The sequence below is a fragment of the Toxorhynchites rutilus genome, chromosome 3, assembly GCF_029784135.1.
Source record: "Toxorhynchites rutilus septentrionalis strain SRP chromosome 3, ASM2978413v1, whole genome shotgun sequence".
In the NCBI taxonomy this organism is placed as follows: domain Eukaryota; kingdom Metazoa; phylum Arthropoda; class Insecta; order Diptera; family Culicidae; genus Toxorhynchites; species Toxorhynchites rutilus.
Window position 1 is genome coordinate 23,061,715 of NC_073746.1, and position 15,859 is coordinate 23,077,573.

The window sequence follows — 15,859 nt, forward strand, 5'->3', positions numbered from 1 at the left end:
GATGTTAGGAAGTTTTTCCAATATTTCTTGTATTTAAAAGTTCAAAAAATCGTAAAAAGTGACAAAATCGTAAGTCGAGCCACGATAGTGTACCGCATTTTCACTGCAGGTAAGGTCTGATGTGATTTTTTTATCGATTCATACTGAACAGTGTTTGTTTACTTCAGCAATATGTCGAAGTGCCACGTCCCGCGATGCAGGAGCAGAAAAGTTTGGAATGTTTTGAAGAAAGTCGGATAACTTTCCACCGTTTTCCGACCAACAAATTGTTGAGACGGAAATGGTTAAACTTTTCCGGATACAAAAGCTCGTTCTATACGCGAAACATATTTGTTTGTTCGCTTCATTTTTCGCCGGATTCTTTTGGGGATACTTAACCTATAATCAGCAAAGAAGACGTAAATTGTGATGAGATAAACTAATCGGAGATGTTTTCAGCTATTCTATGCATACGCTTCTTGGATCTTCCAAAACGTTCCGTTCCAATGGTTATACACAAAATTCCAAATTTATACATTCACTTCTTGCGAAAGTGCAAAATATTTATTTGCAATCACTTCGGAAGATGATCCGGGATGGAGGAAATCTTTTTCTCGTTTTCCAGAAATGCCAATTTGGTCCCTTATGTGGCCTCACTACGGCTGAACACTCCAAACCGAAACCATTGAAAGCGTCGCGATGATTCTTGATGGATGTTTCAAAGGGAAAAAATCAGCAGTTTTTGCGGGAACGACACTGCTTCGATATAACCTCTCCACACATTTGTTCATCGGTTTTTGTGTTATTTTTATAATACAGGTGCGATAATTTCACTGTTTTCAATTTTAAAATGATTAAGTAAACAGCTATTTCATCATTTAGAAACATATTTTAAGACAGTTCTTTTGCTACAATTAAAAAAAATCAAAAATGTTCGAATTTATATGGATTCGATCGATGGTTTATTACAATTTTTTCCTTTTTTTCTTTGCCTATTGTTGGAGTGCGACCCTGTTCTGTTACGCTCACAGCCGTCACCCGACAGCTGTCAACAAACCGGATGTGATTTGAGGAGGAATGTCATCGGGTTTCTCATTGTCGATAGAGCCGACTGTGAACGTAGTATACAATTGTACTTTAACTATTATTACATGAAATACATGTTTATTCGTTGTTACGTTACTTCCTCGGTTTACCCTCACATCATAACAAAGTGGCGACGAGGCTGTAAGAAAAGTCGTGCCGGTAATTTGAATGTGTGATCCCAATGGATATGATCATTCACAGCGCACTCGTTACATATGCAGACTTCACATTGGCGGCAATACAAGTTGACGGTTTGCATATGCTTGGAACATGTTTCGTTGTTGCGGACGTCGGCAGACGATGGCTTCGGTTCGTCGCAGCAACTACGCTGTAGTCTTTCCATCTCCTGGAACCAACGTACCTTCACCAGTTTCTCCAGCTGCACGACACGATTGCAGTGAGGACAGTTCAGGTGCCGTTCGGCCTCTAACCATTTCAATATACAAGTGTAGCAATAAAGTTTCGAGCAGTAAGGGCACAAATAAGGATCGTCCAATCTAGACAAACAGATCATGCACGTCGATACATCGTCAAAGTACTCACAAAATCGCGATCGCGAATTATCGGTGGATGTCATATCGTAATTTGCTGTGGAAAAAAAGCGTTGCATATTTCTTAATTAATAAATATGTCCTATATGTCCGTTCGTTTATTGTTCCGTCGTTTTTCATTATGATCTGCATTCTACGACACTACAGACTGGGTGTTTACAATAGATTTACAATAGGCTCACAACGCTTCCGATTCTATTCAATACTGCAAACAGTAGCGATAAACTCGACTAAATTTAATTTAATGCTAAATCTAAATACGTGAACCACGATTCCGACGAAAATCAACAATCAATCATCTTCTTCTTCTTCAATGGCACTAACGTTCCTAGAGAAACTTCGCCGTCTCAACGTAGTATTACTTGCGTCATTTTTATTTGTACTTAGTTGAGATTTCTATGCCAAATAACACGCCTTGAATGCATTCTGAGTGGCAAGCTCTAGAATACGCGTGATCACAGTGCAAGTCGGAGGAAATTTCTTTGATGAAAAATTCCCCCGACCAGAACGGGAATCGAACCCGAACACCCGGCATGTTAGTTATGACGCTAACCACTCGGCCAAGGGAGCACTAACAATCAGTCATATGAGTTTTATTAATCACATACCCAATTTCCTCCGAAACTAAAGATTTACTATAGATCAGTCCTAACAATTGCCCAAAAATACACAGCATACACTGCGACCGAAAGCTAACGGACTGGTTACACAACGCAATCAGAGCTTCTTATGCCGTGCGAACACATCATACGAGCTAATGTGCATTAACTCGTAAGCCGGTTCGCATGCTAGCTCGCACTGAGTAACCACGATTTTTTGACGTAGGATTACGTCTTCCAGAAACACGCAAATTGCGAATTGAAAAACGAAAAATCGGTCGCTTCGAGATAATTGCCCAACTTCGAGTGCTTATTGCTCAGTATTTTCCGAATAGATCTCCGAGATGTTTGCGTCGATTGATTCAGGCACTCCATAACAATAACATTAACGAAAATCTCGCGTAGGGCACAATCAAACCCTATTTATTTATTTACTATGACTCTACATCCCATTGAGATTAGATCTGATTCACTACTCTTCTCCAATAAACCCGGTCCATGGCTGCAGTTCTCCAACTCCCGGCTGCACCGATTCTTGACAAGTCCTGCTCCACCTGGTCCAACCACCTCGCTCGCTGGGCTCAAGCAAACCCTGCTCTCCCAGTTACTCATTCAGTACATTAGCACTCTATAGAAATAAGAATATGTCTCGTATTGAAATTATGCATTTGATGTCTTATTTTCTGCTGCGCTAATTCTAATATTTTGATAGCTAAGCTTGTACACAATATTATTTGATATATTGGTTGCTTCGCGAAAATGCATTACAACAGCCGATCATGCATCACAAAACGTTTGGTTTAACACTAAACCTACCACGAAGGGTCAAATGACCCTTTTTCAACTTTTAGTCAAAATTTTCTTGCAAATTACATTGTCACAACATCATTTGCCTACACTACTTTTCCTAAAACATTACTCCTCTCTTGTTATTTTTCTTACTGAGAAATATATGTAATCTACCCTAGTTAGTATTTGAACGAATTTCATACCAAAAAATCAAAACATCCTCATTTTACTCGCTGCGCCATCTGGTTGTAAATCCAACGTAAATTCATCAATTGGCGATCTAACGTACAAATCTACACCTAGACGGCACTGCGGTGAAAGTGATGATGGTTTTCAATTTTGCCATGTGAGCTTATGGAAGGTTTGTAGTTCTTTCCATAAATTACAATGTTATAATCATAAAAGATTATTTGATTGCAATGAGTTTTTAAGAAATTTAATTCTGTGCATTTTTATATATAACATGTTATTTTCTTATCTCTTTCAGTAGTGAAAATTGTATAAATATTGACAATGGTTGAATCAAAGACGGAAATTCTAGAGCACCATCAAAAACAAGTAGAAAAATGCATGGTTCTTGCATGTGAGAACTACCTTGGAAAGTCCGGAAGTAAAATATACGTGATTTGTTTTTGAGTTTTAGGTTACATGATCATCATTTTCTTAGTTCAAAAACAAAATCCAGGTGGCTCACCGATCGTTTACGTTTTGCGTTAGATCGCCAATATGTGTAATACCAAAGTGTTTGCGGGCGAACTGTTTGCGAACGAACCAGTGCAGCTGAACTGATTTGCGCTGGACGGAATGGATAAATAGAACGAGAACGCTTGTAAGGAAAATAAAACGATATTGTCATTTATGAGCAAAATGCATCTAACGCAGGGTTTATTTTGTTAATGTATACTCACTTTTGGGTTAAAAATTAAATTAGATTTTCGTAGTTTTAAAAGCAAAACTATATGTTTTCAATTTCATGTATTCTTTCAATTCCGCGTAACATTCATATATTTTCTGATTATCAGAAAAAAATCTGGGGGAAGCTGGGGCGATTCATGGATTAGGTAAACATAAAATCTTATAGTGAGGGCAAAGTTTTCTCGTTGGTTTCAATTCATTGTTTTGCCTATTGCGTGTACGTGTTATCGTGATTGTTTGTATGATTGAGAATCCCCGCACACTACAGACTTTTTGGCGTAGGACTACGTCTTTCATTACTATACCGGGGTGTAAAATCAAAGTTTCGAAAACGAAAGCGTTACGCCGGAGACCGAGATTTTGAGCGTTAATAGCTCCTAAACAACTGAACGAAATGGTATGATAAACACTTAATTCGAAAGATAAAATGTCTACGCGTTCTATACTTGTTACTTTCTGTTCCAAAAACTTGTTTCAATAGTCTTAAATTTGCTTTCAAAACAGGCTATTGAAATCACCAATCGGTATATAAGCGAGCGCCGCTCGGAAATCCACTCAGTTCTAATTGAACAGCGATTGGAGCATGTTGTCGCTGTTGTGGTGAAGCTCTTCATTTATCATGAAAGCGCGGATGAACGGTGTCACCAAGAGCCTGTTTGTGCACCTTAGGCCAGAAGGGAATCCATCAGGAGAAGAGTGATGCCACAAACGGTTCCCCGGGAAGATCTCGAAGCAGCCGCTACACACACACATACACGCGCGGAATTCTTTCCGTTTGGATGCCATTGAGCATCGAGAAAGATTCGGAAATTAATCTGCCAGTTCCTCTGGTAATTTAAAAATACATTCATGTGAAAGAGTTTATTTGAATGTTTTCTATCCATGTAACACTGTGACCAAATATGTTTCAATCAAGTGCTATTAACAGATGGTTATCGAGTTAGCATAAACCACTGATTGGCTTCCAGTATCGAGGAAAATGTGGAAATATCCAAACGTTACTGAAAATAATCAGCCAGTTCTTCTGGGAATTTAAAATTACATTCATGTGAAAGAGTTTATTTTAATGTTTTCTATCCATGTAACACTGTGACCAAATACATTTGGTTTTGTGATTTTTCAATCAATCGCAATTAACAGGATAGCTTCTGAAGATTATTCTTCCCCATCAGTAGGATATTTCCGTATCCAATATTGTATGCGCCCGCAATCGATTATTGCTCAGTCGCCGAAAGTTCCGAGCTCAGAGAGTTCATTCCCCTCTAGTTTGCCTTCCAAATTGCCATCGTAAACCACGCCTTCTCTCGATTCAATCACGCACAGCAAGCATATTTTAGCGATATTCTGGTGGTGAGACGCATTCATTTTTCGTGAGGACATCGACAAGACAACATCGTTGCTGAGGGTGCTGGACGGCGAAGGATCGAGATCTGCCCTGAAACGTAAGCAGTTTGTTTGAAACTGTGAGGGAGCACAGAGAAGCCGATCCTTCATGAGAAGAGAAGGTGACCATCGAAGCAGCCGCTACACATACACATACACGCACGGAATTCTTTCCGTTGGGATGCCGTTCAGCATCGAGAAAGATCCGGAAAATAATCTGCCAGTTCCTCTAGGAATTTAAAAATACATTCATGTGAAAGAGTTTATTTGAATGTTTTCTATCCATGTAACACTGTGACCAAATATGTTTCAATCAAGAGCTATTAACAGATGGTTATCGAGTTAGCATTAACCACTGGTGGGCTTCCAGTATCGAGGAAAATGTGGAAATATCCAAACGTTACTGAAAATAATCTGCCAGTTCTTCTGGGAATTTAAAATTACATTCATGTGAAAGAGTTTATTTTAATGCTTTCTATCCATGTAACACTGTGACCAAATACATTTGGTTTTGTGATTTTTCAATCAATCGCAATCAACAGGATAGCTTCTGAAGATTATTCTTCCCCATCAGTAGGATATTTCCGTATCCAATATTGTATGCGCCCGCAATCGATTATTGCTCAGTCGCCGAAAGTTCCGAGCTCAGAGAGTTCATTCCCCTCTAGTTTGCCTTCCAAATTGCCATCGTAAACCACGCCTTCTCTCGATTCAATCACGCACAGCAAGCATATTTTAGCGATATTCTGGTGGTGAGACGCATTCATTTTTCGTGAGGACATCGACAAGACAACATCGTTGCTGAGGGTGCTGGACGGCGAAGGATCGAGATCTGCCCTGAAACGTAAGCAGTTTGTTTGAAACTGTGAGGGAGCACAGAGAAGCCGATCCTTCATGAGAAGAGAAGGTGACCATCGAAGCAGACGCTACACATACACATACACGCACGGAATTCTTTCCGTTGGGATGCCGTTCAGCATCGAGAAAGATCCGGAAAATAATCTGCCAGTTCCTCTAGGAATTTAAAAATACATTCATGTGAAAGAGTTTATTTGAATGTTTTCTATCCATGTAACACTGTGACCAAATATGTTTCAATCAAGAGCTATTAACAGATGGTTATCGAGTTAGCATTAACCACTGGTGGGCTTCCAGTATCGAGGAAAATGTGGAAATATCCAAACATTACTGAAAATAATCTGCCAGTTCTTCTGGGAATTTAAAATTACATTCATGTGAAAGAGTTTATTTTAATGCTTTCTATCCATGTAACACTGTGACCAAATACATTTGGTTTTGTGATTTTTCAATCAATCGCAATCAACAGGATAGCTTCTGAAGATTATTCTTCCTCATCAGTAGGATATTTACGTATCCAATATTGGATGCATAAAACCTTGTGCCTCCAACGTAACGCTCTAGTTTTCGAAGTTCTCCAAATATTCTTTCATTCAGAATGAGTTCAGATTCAACTTCAAACAAATGATCTCTAAATCAACGATAGTCCTACGTCACCCTTGCGGTTATACCATAGATATAACCCACTTCCTGTTTTTTCAGCCGACAGTTTGGTCGGACCGGCCTACTGGTGCAAAAACCGATCCAACTGAATCGGTGTAATGTGCGCACATGCATACCTCTCCGTACTGATTAAGAAGCCGACCGAACTATCGGTCGACAAGTCAGTCTGCAGTCTGCGGAGGCTCTGATTGTTAGTGAAAATCGCTGCTGATTTTTTCCCTTGAATGAACATTATGAAATATGATCTTACATGGAACCTGTGTGTTGTCCAAAAAGCGAATATGAAAAACTGCACATTTTTTGTGCGCATCAAATTATTACATAAACTTTTATCGACCGATAAACATATTTTCACATGCAGTTTGCGACTTTTAAAGAAGACGCAGCTTATCTTTCCCCACTAAATTTCAAAAATATAAATCCCATACGTATACTATCCACTCCTTGGTGCACCCGTGGCCGAGTGGTTAGCGTCTCATATTATCATGCCGGGTGTTCGGGTTCGATTCCCATTCTGGTCGGGGGATTTTTCGTCAATGAAATTTCCTTCGACTTGCACTGTGGTCCAAAGTACGTAGAATAGAAGGTAAGTGATATTACCTGTGTATACACACGAAGCGCGCATGTGTTACACACACAAATAAGTTAGTAATAAAGAATCCTCAATTTGTTCGATGTTAGGAAGTTTTTCCAATATTTCTTGTATTTAAAAGTTCAAAAAATCGTAAAAAGTGACAAAATCGTAAGTCGAGCCACGATAGTGTACCGCATTTTCACTGCAGGTAAGGTCTGATGTGATTTTTTTATCGATTCATACTGAACAGTGTTTGTTTACTTCAGCAATATGTCGAAGTGCCACGTCCCGCGATGCAGGAGCAGAAAAGTTTGGAATGTTTTGAAGAAAGTCGGATAACTTTCCACCGTTTTCCGACCAACAAATTGTTGAGACGGAAATGGTTAAACTTTTCCGGATACAAAAGCTCGTTCTATACGCGAAACATATTTGTTTGTTCGCTTCATTTTTCGCCGGATTCTTTTGGGGATACTTAACCTATAATCAGCAAAGAAGACGTAAATTGTGATGAGATAAACTAATCGGAGATGTTTTCAGCTATTCTATGCATACGCTTCTTGGATCTTCCAAAACGTTCCGTTCCAATGGTTATACACAAAATTCCAAATTTATACATTCAATTCTTGCGAAAGTGCAAAATATTTATTTGCAATCACTTCGGAAGATGATCCGGGATGGAGGAAATCTTTTTCTCGTTTTCCAGAAATGCCAATTTGGTCCCTTATGTGGCCTCACTACGGCTGAACACTCCAAACCGAAACCATTGAAAGCGTCGCGATGATTCTTGATGGATGTTTCAAAGGGAAAAAATCAGCAGTTTTTGCGGGAACGACACTGCTTCGATATAACCTCTCCACACATTTGTTCATCGGTTTTTGTGTTATTTTTATAATACAGGTGCGATAATTTCACTGTTTTCAATTTTAAAATGATTAAGTAAACAGCTATTTCATCATTTAGAAACATATTTTAAGACAGTTCTTTTGCTACAATTAAAAAAAATCAAAAATGTTCGAATTTATATGGATTCGATCGATGGTTTATTACAATTTTTTCCTTTTTTTCTTTGCCTATTGTTGGAGTGCGACCCTGTTCTGTTACGCTCACAGCCGTCACCCGACAGCTGTCAACAAACCGGATGTGATTTGAGGAGGAATGTCATCGGGTTTCTCATTGTCGATAGAGCCGACTGTGAACGTAGTATACAATTGTACTTTAACTATTATTACATGAAATACATGTTTATTCGTTGTTACGTTACTTCCTCGGTTTACCCTCACATCATAACAAAGTGGCGACGAGGCTGTAAGAAAAGTCGTGCCGGTAATTTGAATGTGTGATCCCAATGGATATGATCATTCACAGCGCACTCGTTACATATGCAGACTTCACATTGGCGGCAATACAAGTTGACGGTTTGCATATGCTTGGAACATGTTTCGTTGTTGCGGACGTCGGCAGACGATGGCTTCGGTTCGTCGCAGCAACTACGCTGTAGTCTTTCCATCTCCTGGAACCAACGTACCTTCACCAGTTTCTCCAGCTGCACGACACGATTGCAGTGAGGACAGTTCAGGTGCCGTTCGGCCTCTAACCATTTCAATATACAAGTGTAGCAATAAAGTTTCGAGCAGTAAGGGCACAAATAAGGATCGTCCAATCTAGACAAACAGATCATGCACGTCGATACATCGTCAAAGTACTCACAAAATCGCGATCGCGAATTATCGGTGGATGTCATATCGTAATTTGCTGTGGAAAAAAAGCGTTGCATATTTCTTAATTAATAAATATGTCCTATATGTCCGTTCGTTTATTGTTCCGTCGTTTTTCATTATGATCTGCATTCTACGACACTACAGACTGGGTGTTTACAATAGATTTACAATAGGCTCACAACGCTTCCGATTCTATTCAATACTGCAAACAGTAGCGATAAACTCGACTAAATTTAATTTAATGCTAAATCTAAATACGTGAACCACGATTCCGACGAAAATCAACAATCAATCATCTTCTTCTTCTTCAATGGCACTAACGTTCCTAGAGAAACTTCGCCGTCTCAACGTAGTATTACTTGCGTCATTTTTATTTGTACTTAGTTGAGATTTCTATGCCAAATAACACGCCTTGAATGCATTCTGAGTGGCAAGCTCTAGAATACGCGTGATCACAGTGCAAGTCGGAGGAAATTTCTTTGATGAAAAATTCCCCCGACCAGAACGGGAATCGAACCCGAACACCCGGCATGTTAGTTATGACGCTAACCACTCGGCCAAGGGAGCACTAACAATCAGTCATATGAGTTTTATTAATCACATACCCAATTTCCTCCGAAACTAAAGATTTACTATAGATCAGTCCTAACAATTGCCCAAAAATACACAGCATACACTGCGACCGAAAGCTAACGGACTGGTTACACAACGCAATCAGAGCTTCTTATGCCGTGCGAACACATCATACGAGCTAATGTGCATTAACTCGTAAGCCGGTTCGCATGCTAGCTCGCACTGAGTAACCACGATTTTTTGACGTAGGATTACGTCTTCCAGAAACACGCAAATTGCGAATTGAAAAACGAAAAATCGGTCGCTTCGAGATAATTGCCCAACTTCGAGTGCTTATTGCTCAGTATTTTCCGAATAGATCTCCGAGATGTTTGCGTCGATTGATTCAGGCACTCCATAACAATAACATTAACGAAAATCTCGCGTAGGGCACAATCAAACCCTATTTATTTATTTACTATGACTCTACATCCCATTGAGATTAGATCTGATTCACTACTCTTCTCCAATAAACCCGGTCCATGGCTGCAGTTCTCCAACTCCCGGCTGCACCGATTCTTGACAAGTCCTGCTCCACCTGGTCCAACCACCTCGCTCGCTGGGCTCAAGCAAACCCTGCTCTCCCAGTTACTCATTCAGTACATTAGCACTCTATAGAAATAAGAATATGTCTCGTATTGAAATTATGCATTTGATGTCTTATTTTCTGCTGCGCTAATTCTAATATTTTGATAGCTAAGCTTGTACACAATATTATTTGATATATTGGTTGCTTCGCGAAAATGCATTACAACAGCCGATCATGCATCACAAAACGTTTGGTTTAACACTAAACCTACCACGAAGGGTCAAATGACCCTTTTTCAACTTTTAGTCAAAATTTTCTTGCAAATTACATTGTCACAACATCATTTGCCTACACTACTTTTCCTAAAACATACATCGAATGTATTTTTCAGTGTTTACTCCTCTCTTGTTATTTTTCTTACTGAGAAATATATGTAATCTACCCTAGTTAGTATTTGAACGAATTTCATACCAAAAAATCAAAACATCCTCATTTTACTCGCTGCGCCATCTGGTTGTAAATCCAACGTAAATTCATCAATTGGCGATCTAACGTACAAATCTACACCTAGACGGCACTGCGGTGAAAGTGATGATGGTTTTCAATTTTGCCATGTGAGCTTATGGAAGGTTTGTAGTTCTTTCCATAAATTACAATGTTATAATCATAAAAGATTATTTGATTGCAATGAGTTTTTAAGAAATTTAATTCTGTGCATTTTTATATATAACATGTTATTTTCTTATCTCTTTCAGTAGTGAAAATTGTATAAATATTGACAATGGTTGAATCAAAGACGGAAATTCTAGAGCACCATCAAAAACAAGTAGAAAAATGCATGGTTCTTGCATGTGAGAACTACCTTGGAAAGTCCGGAAGTAAAATATACGTGATTTGTTTTTGAGTTTTAGGTTACATGATCATCATTTTCTTAGTTCAAAAACAAAATCCAGGTGGCTCACCGATCGTTTACGTTTTGCGTTAGATCGCCAATATGTGTAATACCAAAGTGTTTGCGGGCGAACTGTTTGCGAACGAACCAGTGCAGCTGAACTGATTTGCGCTGGACGGAATGGATAAATAGAACGAGAACGCTTGTAAGGAAAATAAAACGATATTGTCATTTATGAGCAAAATGCATCTAACGCAGGGTTTATTTTGTTAATGTATACTCACTTTTGGGTTAAAAATTAAATTAGATTTTCGTAGTTTTAAAAGCAAAACTATATGTTTTCAATTTCATGTATTCTTTCAATTCCGCGTAACATTCATATATTTTCTGATTATCAGAAAAAAATCTGGGGGAAGCTGGGGCGATTCATGGATTAGGTAAACATAAAATCTTATAGTGAGGGCAAAGTTTTCTCGTTGGTTTCAATTCATTGTTTTGCCTATTGCGTGTACGTGTTATCGTGATTGTTTGTATGATTGAGAATCCCCGCACACTACAGACTTTTTTTCAGCCGACAGTTTGGTCGGACCGGCCTACTGGTGCAAAAACCGATCCAACTGAATCGGTGTAATGTGCGCACATGCATACCTCTCCGTACTGATTAAGAAGCCGACCGAACTATCGGTCGACAAGTCAGTCTGCAGTCTGCGGAGGCTCTGATTGTTAGTGAAAATCGCTGCTGATTTTTTCCCTTGAATGAACATTATGAAATATGATCTTACATGGAACCTGTGTGTTGTCCAAAAAGCGAATATGAAAAACTGCACATTTTTTGTGCGCATCAAATTATTACATAAACTTTTATCGACCGATAAACATATTTTCACATGCAGTTTGCGACTTTTAAAGAAGACGCAGCTTATCTTTCCCCACTAAATTTCAAAAATATAAATCCCATACGTATACTATCCACTCCTTGGTGCACCCGTGGCCGAGTGGTTAGCGTCTCATATTATCATGCCGGGTGTTCGGGTTCGATTCCCATTCTGGTCGGGGGATTTTTCGTCAATGAAATTTCCTTCGACTTGCACTGTGGTCCAAAGTACGTAGAATAGAAGGTAAGTGATATTACCTGTGTATACACACGAAGCGCGCATGTGTTACACACACAAATAAGTTAGTAATAAAGAATCCTCAATTTGTTCGATGTTAGGAAGTTTTTCCAATATTTCTTGTATTTAAAAGTTCAAAAAATCGTAAAAAGTGACAAAATCGTAAGTCGAGCCACGATAGTGTACCGCATTTTCACTGCAGGTAAGGTCTGATGTGATTTTTTTATCGATTCATACTGAACAGTGTTTGTTTACTTCAGCAATATGTCGAAGTGCCACGTCCCGCGATGCAGGAGCAGAAAAGTTTGGAATGTTTTGAAGAAAGTCGGATAACTTTCCACCGTTTTCCGACCAACAAATTGTTGAGACGGAAATGGTTAAACTTTTCCGGATACAAAAGCTCGTTCTATACGCGAAACATATTTGTTTGTTCGCTTCATTTTTCGCCGGATTCTTTTGGGGATACTTAACCTATAATCAGCAAAGAAGACGTAAATTGTGATGAGATAAACTAATCGGAGATGTTTTCAGCTATTCTATGCATACGCTTCTTGGATCTTCCAAAACGTTCCGTTCCAATGGTTATACACAAAATTCCAAATTTATACATTCACTTCTTGCGAAAGTGCAAAATATTTATTTGCAATCACTTCGGAAGATGATCCGGGATGGAGGAAATCTTTTTCTCGTTTTCCAGAAATGCCAATTTGGTCCCTTATGTGGCCTCACTACGGCTGAACACTCCAAACCGAAACCATTGAAAGCGTCGCGATGATTCTTGATGGATGTTTCAAAGGGAAAAAATCAGCAGTTTTTGCGGGAACGACACTGCTTCGATATAACCTCTCCACACATTTGTTCATCGGTTTTTGTGTTATTTTTATAATACAGGTGCGATAATTTCACTGTTTTCAATTTTAAAATGATTAAGTAAACAGCTATTTCATCATTTAGAAACATATTTTAAGACAGTTCTTTTGCTACAATTAAAAAAAATCAAAAATGTTCGAATTTATATGGATTCGATCGATGGTTTATTACAATTTTTTCCTTTTTTTCTTTGCCTATTGTTGAAGTGCGACCCTGTTCTGTTACGCTCACAGCCGTCACCCGACAGCTGTCAACAAACCGGATGTGATTTGAGGAGGAATGTCATCGGGTTTCTCATTGTCGATAGAGCCGACTGTGAACGTAGTATACAATTGTACTTTAACTATTATTACATGAAATACATGTTTATTCGTTGTTACGTTACTTCCTCGGTTTACCCTCACATCATAACAAAGTGGCGACGAGGCTGTAAGAAAAGTCGTGCCGGTAATTTGAATGTGTGATCCCAATGGATATGATCATTCACAGCGCACTCGTTACATATGCAGACTTCACATTGGCGGCAATACAAGTTGACGGTTTGCATATGCTTGGAACATGTTTCGTTGTTGCGGACGTCGGCAGACGATGGCTTCGGTTCGTCGCAGCAACTACGCTGTAGTCTTTCCATCTCCTGGAACCAACGTACCTTCACCAGTTTCTCCAGCTGCACGACACGATTGCAGTGAGGACAGTTCAGGTGCCGTTCGGCCTCTAACCATTTCAATATACAAGTGTAGCAATAAAGTTTCGAGCAGTAAGGGCACAAATAAGGATCGTCCAATCTAGACAAACAGATCATGCACGTCGATACATCGTCAAAGTACTCACAAAATCGCGATCGCGAATTATCGGTGGATGTCATATCGTAATTTGCTGTGGAAAAAAAGCGTTGCATATTTCTTAATTAATAAATATGTCCTATATGTCCGTTCGTTTATTGTTCCGTCGTTTTTCATTATGATCTGCATTCTACGACACTACAGACTGGGTGTTTACAATAGATTTACAATAGGCTCACAACGCTTCCGATTCTATTCAATACTGCAAACAGTAGCGATAAACTCGACTAAATTTAATTTAATGCTAAATCTAAATACGTGAACCACGATTCCGACGAAAATCAACAATCAATCATCTTCTTCTTCTTCAATGGCACTAACGTTCCTAGAGAAACTTCGCCGTCTCAACGTAGTATTACTTGCGTCATTTTTATTTGTACTTAGTTGAGATTTCTATGCCAAATAACACGCCTTGAATGCATTCTGAGTGGCAAGCTCTAGAATACGCGTGATCACAGTGCAAGTCGGAGGAAATTTCTTTGATGAAAAATTCCCCCGACCAGAACGGGAATCGAACCCGAACACCCGGCATGTTAGTTATGACGCTAACCACTCGGCCAAGGGAGCACTAACAATCAGTCATATGAGTTTTATTAATCACATACCCAATTTCCTCCGAAACTAAAGATTTACTATAGATCAGTCCTAACAATTGCCCAAAAATACACAGCATACACTGCGACCGAAAGCTAACGGACTGGTTACACAACGCAATCAGAGCTTCTTATGCCGTGCGAACACATCATACGAGCTAATGTGCATTAACTCGTAAGCCGGTTCGCATGCTAGCTCGCACTGAGTAACCACGATTTTTTGACGTAGGATTACGTCTTCCAGAAACACGCAAATTGCGAATTGAAAAACGAAAAATCGGTCGCTTCGAGATAATTGCCCAACTTCGAGTGCTTATTGCTCAGTATTTTCCGAATAGATCTCCGAGATGTTTGCGTCGATTGATTCAGGCACTCCATAACAATAACATTAACGAAAATCTCGCGTAGGGCACAATCAAACCCTATTTATTTATTTACTATGACTCTACATCCCATTGAGATTAGATCTGATTCACTACTCTTCTCCAATAAACCCGGTCCATGGCTGCAGTTCTCCAACTCCCGGCTGCACCGATTCTTGACAAGTCCTGCTCCACCTGGTCCAACCACCTCGCTCGCTGGGCTCAAGCAAACCCTGCTCTCCCAGTTACTCATTCAGTACATTAGCACTCTATAGAAATAAGAATATGTCTCGTATTGAAATTATGCATTTGATGTCTTATTTTCTGCTGCGCTAATTCTAATATTTTGATAGCTAAGCTTGTACACAATATTATTTGATATATTGGTTGCTTCGCGAAAATGCATTACAACAGCCGATCATGCATCACAAAACGTTTGGTTTAACACTAAACCTACCACGAAGGGTCAAATGACCCTTTTTCAACTTTTAGTCAAAATTTTCTTGCAAATTACATTGTCACAACATCATTTGCCTACACTACTTTTCCTAAAACATACATCGAATGTATTTTTCAGTGTTTACTCCTCTCTTGTTATTTTTCTTACTGAGAAATATATGTAATCTACCCTAGTTAGTATTTGAACGAATTTCATACCAAAAAATCAAAACATCCTCATTTTACTCGCTGCGCCATCTGGTTGTAAATCCAACGTAAATTCATCAATTGGCGATCTAACGTACAAATCTACACCTAGACGGCACTGCGGTGAAAGTGATGATGGTTTTCAATTTTGCCATGTGAGCTTATGGAAGGTTTGTAGTTCTTTCCATAAATTACAATGTTATAATCATAAAAGATTATTTGATTGCAATGAGTTTTTAAGAAATTTAATTCTGTGCATTTTTATATATAACATGTTATTTTCTTAT

The 15,859-nt window shown here is 39.0% G+C and overlaps 3 long non-coding RNA genes across 3 annotated transcripts; all 3 read right to left on the minus strand.

Annotated features, from left to right (window-relative positions):
• Nucleotides 1-975: 975 nt before the first annotated feature.
• Nucleotides 976-3,153, minus strand: LOC129778587 (uncharacterized). The gene is made up of 3 exons (XR_008743459.1): nt 3,032-3,153; nt 2,225-2,843; nt 976-1,653 (listed from the first exon to the last, which is right to left on the minus strand). It is a non-coding gene; the product is annotated as an uncharacterized LOC129778587 (long non-coding RNA).
• A 5,319-nt stretch (nt 3,154-8,472) lies between these two features.
• On the minus strand, nt 8,473-10,717 carry LOC129778690 (uncharacterized). Its single transcript, XR_008743478.1, has 3 exons — nt 10,528-10,717; nt 9,721-10,339; nt 8,473-9,149 (listed from the first exon to the last, which is right to left on the minus strand). It is a non-coding gene; the product is annotated as an uncharacterized LOC129778690 (long non-coding RNA).
• A 2,730-nt stretch (nt 10,718-13,447) lies between these two features.
• LOC129778720 (uncharacterized) lies at nt 13,448-15,574 on the minus strand. The gene is made up of 3 exons (XR_008743487.1): nt 15,385-15,574; nt 14,578-15,196; nt 13,448-14,006 (listed from the first exon to the last, which is right to left on the minus strand). It is a non-coding gene; the product is annotated as an uncharacterized LOC129778720 (long non-coding RNA).
• Between the last annotated feature and the right edge of the window lie 285 nt (nt 15,575-15,859).